We start from the raw sequence: 10555 nt of genomic DNA on the forward strand, positions 1-10555 counted from the left end.
CATATATTGGAGTTTCTATTCAGTTCTGAAGAGAGTGGTTAAGTAGGGAATGAGACAATGCTATATATGTATTATAAAAGACTAAAGCTCATTATATCTATATTCAATATTTCTATATATTACTATATGTAAAAAATGATAAGTCTGATGAAACATAATTTTTCTTACCAACTTTAAAAGTCTCATCATACCTAGTCTTAAATGGCAGTTCAGAAGCCATCATCCTTATGGACCACTTTGGTAGCACTAATCAAATTTCAAATTACAGTGCTGAGCACCAGGAAATGTTCCTTCATTCTTGAGCACTTGTTTTGTTAAATGCACTTGATCATGTGCATGGCCTTAAATTGCAGGGAAACTAACTGCTTGTTCCTTTGTCAAACTATATAACTAGTGTGCTTTCAAATGTATTCGTTACCCTTCTTCAAATCTTATGGTCCAAGAACAGACATACAAGCATACTCCACTTTGAGATTAGTAAACTTCTTTAATATTTTAAACCTGTCTATCTATCCCACCACCTCTTTACTTGTTTATCTATCTTACAGTTCTCAACCAAAATCTCTTTCCAAGAGGTTACCATGGATAGATCTATTCTCATGGCTAGCCTGGGATAAGTTCACTGAGTCATAAACAAAACCAAAATTCTTGAATGTGGTAAAGAATCCAATTTTCATTAATTTTTTATTTATTCACTTTACATCCCAATATCATCCCTCTCTCCTCCCAGTCCCCCCCCCCTTACAGCTCCTCCTCTCCATTCCTCTTGCCCTTCTCCTCTGAGAAAGGGGAGCCCCCACCCCCATCACAGCAGCCGGGCACATCAAATCACTGCAGGATTAAGTGCTTCCTCCCCCACTGAGTTAAGAACAAGTGACCAAGTTAAGGGAGTGAGCTCCACAGTCAGGCAACAGATTCAGGGACAGTCCATGGCCCAGTTGGTGGGGGACCTGCAGGACAACCAAGCTGTTCATCTGCTATCTACTTGCAGGGGGCCTAGGTCCAGGTCATGTTCACACTTCGTTTGGTGGTTCAGTCTGTGGGAGGACCCGAGGATCTATGAAATGATGAGAGGAAGATAAAAGGGCGTGTAGATGAAAGAGTAGGCAGAATTTTACATACATGTCTAATATTGTCAAGAAAATTCAGAAATGAAGAGAACCACCAGTAGCTCACATTGGTAAGTCTAACCATTGAAAGTTGGGGAATTGAGAGTTCACATACATCTTAGTCATCTTTTAATAGATTACGAGAGACTCATCCTCAAAATAAGCATGTCATGTTGAGTTGTGGACATGCTATTTTATGATTGAACCCTACTGAGCCAGCTTTTCTCCTGGGGGTATAAAGAGCAAAGGTAAATCATCTGTAGTTGGAAAAAAATACTGTTACTTAAATAGACATGGGAACAAATAGACAGGAATAGCAACAACAAAACAAACAAACAAACAACAACAACAAGCAAACAACCCTTTCCTTCATCCAGAATAGTAGTTCGAAATTTCACTTTTCATGTTCACCATATGCTTTAGAATTGTAGGGTTTACAACTATGGTAACCCCATTTCTTGGGGATCCAGCATCCTTTTCTGGTCGCTGCATACACACAAGCATAACTGACATACAAATGTATAGACAAGCATACATAAAAATAAATCAAAAGGAATCCTAAAAATAGCGAAGCATTGCACTTATTTTATGATAATAATCAACTTTAATATGTTGCTACCAAAAAGCAAGATTGTTCAGCATAACTTGGTGTTAACAAATAATACTGCTCAAAATATTTATGCATAATTGTGCTAACTGATAGCAATAAGTGATATTACTTGATATTATTCACATTATTTACATATACTTTTATTTTAATCATGTAATTTGTGTATTGTATATAACAGTGAAGGAAATACTTAACTTAGCAGCTCAGATGTACTCAAGAAAGTTGTGTCAATTCCCAATCTGACTGTAAATCCATTTTTCTGTGTATATGAGTGTGTGTACATGTGTATATATGTCCATTTTTGTATACATCCAGAAGGCCAGAGGACAGATACAGTGCTATTCATTCTCTCTCTCTCTCTCTCTCTCTCTCTCTCTCTCTCTCTCTCTCTCTCTCTCTCTCTCTTTCTCTCTCTCTCTCTCTCTCTCTCTCTCTCTCAGAACCCAGAACCTGGAGTCTTTACTACATTGAGCTCCAGGGATCTGCCAATTTTTTTTTATTATTTCTTTATGAAGGCTGGAGATATGGCTGAAGAATGTGTTAGGGAAAAAGGATGACAAAACTTTCTTAATGTGTACTAATTACATATGATATGTTAATTGGTTATACTGCGTTAAGACTGCCAAATCTTTCTTGCTACTTTTTGAGGTACAGATAATTAAGCTCATTTTAGAGTTGCATAAACTGAAGCTTGAAAGGTTAATAGCATTACACAATGTAACAAAGCTAATAAAGAACAGAAGTGCAACCTTTGTCTCGCTAATATATAAAACTTTCTGACTCCCAACTCGCACGATGATGCTTTTCTTGATTTCCTGATAGCATTAAATAATAGCTAATCATCTTGCATGGCTTTTTATCTTAAGCTTCAGTTTTATTCTCCATGAAACAACCTTTCTACGGCCTTGATTTTCGGCAACAATTATCACTGCTGACCGCTCTGACACACTCACACACCCTCCACTGTCAAAATGGCATGCTTTAATCTTTTAAAATATTTTAGCATGGAAAATTTAAATCATGTCCAAAGTAAACAGGGGTATAATCGGGTATGAGACCTCCATGGTGCTGCTCAAACGAAAGGCTATGCTCGTGATAATATCCTCTTACAGTTTATATTTCCATTCACTCTTTTCTCAGTCAATTTTCCTAGGGAAAATGTATAGGATGTATACAGATATTAACAATTTAATTTCAATTCATGAATTTATACAACTCCACACCATTTCTATGAAGGTTTAAGCCCATTGGATCATTCTTGGCACTCTTTGATACCCTTGGAATCTGGTTTATTGTCAATTCCAGAAACATTATAGTTCTGAGCGTTTCACCGTGAGTAAAATTCATCTACCCTTGAATTTCCCATGCACACAATGTCACAATATGTTCTTCTGTGTGCACCTTTGTCTGGCTTACTCTTTCATCTATGAATTTCATGCATGTTGGAATAATAGCATGACATTTCTTTTATTTGTGAAAACTGAGTCCTGAAGCAAATTATTTATTATATTAATACATTATATATTGTTTATCTAATACTTTTCTCATTGCAGGTATACGAGTTATTTATAGCTATCAATTTGGAGGGATGAAACTACTGAAAACATCTACTTAGACATTTATCTGTTGGTAGAAGCATTCTTTTGGGGTGGGCACATACCTGGACCTGAGATTTCCATGTCTTATTCATTCTTTATTGAATCTTTGAAACCTTTATTCCATCGGCAAGGGTTGAGAATCTGAGTGGTTTCACATCATCATTAGCATTTGAATGCTGTCAGCCTATGGAATAATAGTACAGCTGTAGCTCATGATTTTAATTTGCATTTCTTTGAAAACTAAGTAACCAGCAGATCATTTCTATGATTCCTCTTTTGCTTTTTTTTGATTCCTCTTTTTCTTAAAGCTTTACAGTTTTAGTTTCAAATTCTGGTCTACTATCATTCTTAAGTTAACTTCCATTTATTATGCAAATTAGAACTTTAATTCATTCCATTTCTATACGAGAGAATCCAGAAGGTCTAACACAACTGTTGAAAATAGATACGTGTGAGTGTTACAGCTTGCTCCCTTCTTAGACTGAAGCCAGCTGGAAAAACTTAGCAACTCTTTGAGTACCTAACAGTGCTCGGCATTGAACAGAACCGCTGCCATTTCTGGAGGCCCAGCAGTAGCCAGAGCTCAGCATCATGCTTCTCACTGGCAGTGATGAGACCAATTCAAATAGCTTCTTCTTCAAGTTGTCCTCAGTGACTGCTCAGCCAGATCTGTTCTAAATCTTTTATGACTGCTCCAGGAACTTACCTCAACTCTAGAGGAAGTCCAGAGTCTTAGATGTCCACGCAACAACCAGTAGTGACACAAGTGGCATCAATGTTAGGTTCGCAGCAGGAGACTCGGGTCTGATTTTCTGACCACCTTGTCCAATCTGAAGAGGGAAGAACACTGATTCGCCAATGGCAGTTACTGAGCCTACATCAGCTCTCCTCACAGCCTCTCCAAATAACTCAAGAATTCCTTCCTGGGTACTACTCATCCTGTGTTACAAGGACTCAATAAAAGCCTGTTGAATGATTTCTGTGCCCACTTACAGTGTTTATTACTTACACTGTCTGCTCACACGAGCCCTGAAGGCTCAGAGGTAAAAGCCTACAGCAATGGTAGAGTTTAAGTGTAACTCAGGGGCTTTTTTTCCTCCTTTTTTACTTTCTTTTTTTCTTCTGCCTTGGAGAGCTATTAGTCAAGACTTTGGAAATCCAGTCTGTTTTTAGTTTGTTTGTTTGTTTGTTTATTTGTTTGTTTGTTTGTTGGAAATTCACTCTTTTTTTTTTTTTTTTTTTTTTTTTTTTTTTTTTTTTATGACACCTACTTTTTTTTTTCCAGAAGTGACTTCTGAGTGTCTTCTCTATTTGACATTTCCTTGTCCTGTTTACTCAATTACTCATCCACTCACCTACTTCCTCACTCACCCACTCACTCAACACACATTTATTGAGCATCACTATATACGAGACCCTACGCTGGGCTATATCCATAGAGACAGCAACATGGTCTAATCTTGGTTGCTTTTTTTTTTTTTTTTTTTTTTTTTTTTTTTTTTTTTTTGGAAATTCACTCTTAAGGCTGCCAGTATCAAAGGAACCGTTCTTTCATCTATTCACGATCTTCAAACGACTGGAGCATAAGAAGCTGCAGTAATATATGACAAGGTCTCTCTCATTCTTTTCTCTGTGTTCCTAACTCATCACTATCATTTCCTTTGTTCTTTCATTACACTGGTTTTCGTCTCTTTATTTCACAGTGCAGATAGCATATGTCATTTACAGAGTACAAACCACATTAAAATTTAGGCATCACTCACCATATTGGGAGCGAATGATAACATTTTCCTCTAAACCAGGAGTTTTCAACATGTAGTTTGCCACCCATTAGAGGGTAGAGCAACCCTCTCACAGGGGTAGCTTAGGAACATCAGAAAACAGAGATGTTTACATTGTGATTCATAAGAGAAGCAAATATATAGCTATGAGGTAGCAATGGTAGGTATGGTTGGGGATCACTGCAATGTGGTATTAAAATGCAATGTGACAAATTGTATTAAAGTGCCATACCGTTAGGAATGTTGAGAAGCACTCATATGATTTTAAGGAAATATGAACATATATCTATTTTTTTTGCTTTGTTTCATTTCCTTTGATGGGGCATAAATGACATTTGAAAATCCTATATGTTAACTATCCTGCTTAATAGTTTTTAACATAAACCTATGCTCATTGGATCATAGAAACAATAAGACAACAAACATGTGCTTTGCTTTCATAAACTTCCTTTATACTTTTTTAATTTTTCCCCTCAAACTCCAAATTAAAGACATAACTGCATGTAAGCTTGGTGCCACACATTCACCTGCATTGTTACATTTGCTCCATGTGGTATTCTATATCACAAATTCATATTGAACAAATTTACATACCTGCATCATGTGGCTTGCATTAGGTCAACAGGTTGAACTCACTCCCATTTGTGCCACGTGTCTGTAGTAACACTTGCTGTGTTCATTCTTTGAAAGGCTTTGAAACATTTTCAAATAACTGAATACCTAGGTAGCGGTATTTCATTGTGATTTTTAACTTTCATTTCCTCAATGAATACTGGTGGAGAATATCTTTTCATGTGTTCAGCAAAGTCGGGAAGGAGTGAGTGGTTGGGTGGGTGAACACCCTCATAGAAGAAGGGGATGGAGGGATGGAATAGGGGATTTATGGATGGGAAACAGGGAGAGGGCATAACATTTGATATGTAAATAAAAATCCAATAAAATAAGTTAAAAATAAAATAAAATATTTACCCATTTGGCTTTTTATTTCTGTTTTGTTTTGTTTGAGACAGGCTGTCATTATGTAGATCAGGCCAAGCAGGGACTCACAAAGGCGAGTCTGCCTTTATATTCTGAGAATTGAGGATAAAGTCATGTACCACCATGCCTGGCCATTTTGAAAATTTTTCTCACCTGTTAACATTTCAGTTTTTATTTATTTAAAGACTATTGAGATTCATTTTTGTTATTATAAAAGCCCTGCCAGACATGTGCTTTGGAAACATTTCATCACATTCAGTAGTTTCTTAGCTCACACTTAAACTGAATTTCTTTTTTTTTTTTTTTTTTTTTTTGGACCTGGGGACCGAACTCAGGGCCTTGCACTTGCTAGCCACTGAGCTAAATCCCCAACCCCTTAAACTGAATTTCAAAGATCCAAGTGTCTTACTCTTGTTAAATTACAACTTATATTGTAAGACTATGGCTATGCTTTTGGCTTAGTTTTATAAAATATTTGACAAGTTCCCAACCAAATAATTTTCCTCTTAAAGTTTGTAATTTCAGACTGTACATTTATTTCAATTTTGTACCAATTTTGAGGTGTCTTAGGGTTTATTGGTGTGAAAAGACACCATGACCAACACAACTCTTCTAAATGAAAATATTTAATGGGGCTGGCTTACAGTTTCAGAGGTTCAGTTCATTATCATGGTAGGAGGCATGGGATCATGAAGGCAGACTTTGTGCTGGGGGACCTAATAGTTTAACCAATTAATTAATTGCCCCCACCCTGTCCCACACCCAACCCTCTCAGGGAACTTCTCTGAGAGAATGGCAGTCCCCCCAGGTATCTCCTCACCCTGGCACATCAAGTCCTTGTGGAGCCAGGTGCATCCTCTCTCACCCGGGCCACACAAGGTAGCCCAATTTAGCTTGCATATTCCAAAGATGTGCAATAGCTTTGGTAGTAATCCCTACTCCACTTGTTGGGGACTCACATAAAGACCTAGCTGCATATCTGCTATAGAGGCTACACACATCTTGTGTGTAGGGGGCCTAGGTGCAGCCTGTATATATCCTTCGTTTAGTTTAGTAGCTGAGAGCCCCCAAAGGTCCCGATGAGCTGACTTGGTTGGCCTTCCTGTGGAGTTCCTGTCCCCTTCCAGGCTCTCAGTCCTCTCAACTTTTCCATACAACCCCTAAGATCCATCTAGTGTTTGACTATGGGTCTCTACATCTGTCTGAGTCAGCTTCTGGGTGGAGACTCAGAGAACAGTAATGCTAGGCTCCTGTCTGCAAGCATAATGAAGTATAATGAATAGTGTCAGGGATTGGTGCTTGCCCATGGGATGGGTTTCTGGTTTGGTCAGTTATGCTTGGCCATTCCCTCAGTCTTTGCTCCATCCATCGTCCCTGCGTTTTTTGTAGGCAACATAAATTTGAGGTCGAACATTTTGTGGATGGGTTGGTGTCCCTATCTCTCCACTGGTGTTTCTGTGGACATATCAAAGATGCTCCACTCTCTCACAGAGACACTTGCTCATCTGTGCTCATATCAGTTTTATTCATAATATCCAGAAGCCAAAATCAACCTAGATGTCCCTCAACTGAACAACTGAAGAATGGATAAAGAAAATGTGGCACATCTACACAGTGGAATACTATTCAATTTAAAAACAAAACACAAAACAAAAAGCACATCATGAATCTTGCAGGTAAATGGATGGAACTTGAGAATATCATCCTGGGTAAGGAAACCCCACTCAGTGCCTAGACCCGAAAGGACATGCATGGCATGTACTCACTCACTTATCAGTAGATATCAGTCATAAAATACAGGATGCCTACAATATACTTCACAGATCTAAAGTATGGGTCTCAAGTTATTGGTTGGCCATTTCCCCAGTCTCTGCTCCATCTTCTGTGCCTGTATTTCTTGGAGGTAGGATAAATTTTGGTTTGAAAGTTTTGTGGGTGGGTTGATGTCCCATCTCTCCAATGACACTCCTGCCTGGATATAGGAGGAAGCCTCTCCAGGTTCCACACCCACACTGCGTTGAGTCTTAGCTAAAGTCACTCCCATTGCTTCCTAGGAGCCTCCCTTCTCCCAAGTCTCTGGCATGTACTCCCCAACCCCATCCAACTGCAGATTTCCATTTATTCTCCTGGTCCTCTGGCAATCTCTGCTTTCTATTCCCACACCTGTTCCTGAACATCCCTTTTAGCCTCCCAACACCTCTTCTCCCACAGGGTTCCCTTCCTCCATCTGCCCCCTGTGGCTATTTTATTTCCACTTCTAAGGGAGAGTCAAGCATCCTTGTTTGAGCTTTTCCTATTATTTACCTTCTTTGGATCTGTGGAATGTAGTGTGGTTATCCTCTTCTTTATGGCTAAAGTCCACTTGCAAGTAAGTATATACCATGTGTGCCATTTTGGGACTGGGTTACCTCACTTAATTTGATTTCTCCAGAACCACTTCTGTTGCCAAAATCTGTATTAGCCACAGATGTCTAGAGGAACAGAAGAAAGACATATTTTAAAAGAGGAGATATTAGATTAGTTTATACAGTCAAAGACTGGATAATTCATATTGGTCATCTGGAGGCGAAGTCCACAGAGACCACAGCTGCTTGGGAATGTTCCGTTGTTTCCAGGACACTCAATGCCAGCTAGTATTGGCCTAATTAATGATGCAGGCCTGCTTAAGCCTACAGGCCTGGAAGCTCGCAGGAAAGTCAGTAGCGAGAGTCCAAACTCGAAGCCTAAAGAAGATGCTGTGCTGTGGTCATGGCTGAAACAAGAAACACCCCTGTGAGGAAGAACTAAACTCCAACGTATTCATTTTAAAAATGAGGGTTTCTAAAGTCTCCTAAAGGTTCTATAACATCCTCGAAGATCAATAACACCAGGGAATCTAGAGTTCTTAGGCATGAGGATACAAAGATATATGACACTCAAATAACAACAACAAAAACCCAAGGATTTAGTGAACTATAATTTGAATATAATTGTGAGGGAGTTTCCTGAGAAGACTGCATTTGGAGTCTACCTCATTCTACACAAAATGAGTATCATTAAAAATTCAACGACAAATGGTAAAGGGGTGCTGGGGAAAAGGAATTTTCACACCTTGTTGATTTTAATGCAAATTAGTGCAATCACTATGGAATTCATTGTGGAGTTTTTGATAACAGAGAAGTCATATATGATCATCTAAGTTGCCTTTGGGGGTATACTCAAAGTACAAGCATACTACATAGGCTCTTGCATATATGAGTTTTATTGTGGTAGGATTCATAATGGTCACTTCACAGAATCAACGTATATAGATAAAGAAAATGCAATGTATGTATATATTTGCATACATATATGTATGTGCATATGCATGCATACATCCAGCCCTGCTTTAAGTTTTGCTGCTGTGATAAAATAACCTGAAAATAAGCATAGTACAAGAAAATGAGTATAATGTGTTCATCATTCCAGGCTACAGTCTGTCACTGCTGGAGACACTCAAGCAGGAGCTTGAAACAGGATGTTACAATCCCATCCAAAATCAAAAGTGGATAGAAATGATTGCATCCAGGCTCACTTGCTTGCTTAGGCTGAGTCTTATACAGTTGAGGTCCCAATGTCTAGGGACTTCAGTAGGCTGATTCTGTCACAATAAATTAACTAATTAAGAGAATCCCCCACCAATATCTCCATTTGTTAAAACCAAATACAAAATTGTTCATAAAGACTATTTTCCCAGGTTATTCTGGGTTGCGTAGAGTTGAATATTAAAGACAGCCATTACAAAGAACTACTCGGGGGAAAGGAGGAGGATAGTAGTATGAAAGGAACAGGAAGAAGAAGATAATGGAACTGTTGTAACAATGTTCAAATACATGATATACTTGTCTTTAAACATTACTATAAAACAGCTGTATCTTGTTAATACACACCATTTAAAAATTCAATAGAAAACCAAAAGTAACCCAGCCAGCTTGGCTATTATCCTAATAACCTGCAAAGATCCTGAGGATATGCATTTGATCTTTTATTTTTCAATAATGATTAAGAAATGATTCTTAACACAGTACCTTTCCAAAGACGGCCCCCAAATAACTAAATTAAAATTGTATTAGGTATAACCATGAAATTCATTATATAAATCCTTATATTTTAATGTAAGTTTGAGAATCTGAAGATGGATATTCAGGCACTTTCAGAACTGCCCCTGTGAATATTATTCAATGATGATCATTAATCTTTAAAATACTGAAGCACTGTATTATGTTTTTTTCACATTTTATTTTATTTAGATCTTTACTTCATTTTGATGGAATTGGTTTAAAATGATAAAACCTACCCACACAGTCTTATTTTTAAAAGTGTAATTGAATAACACCCTACTGAACACAATCTGTCAACATATTTATTTCTTGAAGAGAGAAGGGGTATTTGTTCCTCCTTTTGATCATAAATTTCTTGGGCTTTAATTTCATTTATTCACTCAGTACTAAAATAAAAATA

The sequence above is a fragment of the Rattus norvegicus genome, chromosome 14 (assembly GCF_036323735.1).
Source record: "Rattus norvegicus strain BN/NHsdMcwi chromosome 14, GRCr8, whole genome shotgun sequence".
In the NCBI taxonomy this organism is placed as follows: domain Eukaryota; kingdom Metazoa; phylum Chordata; class Mammalia; order Rodentia; family Muridae; genus Rattus; species Rattus norvegicus.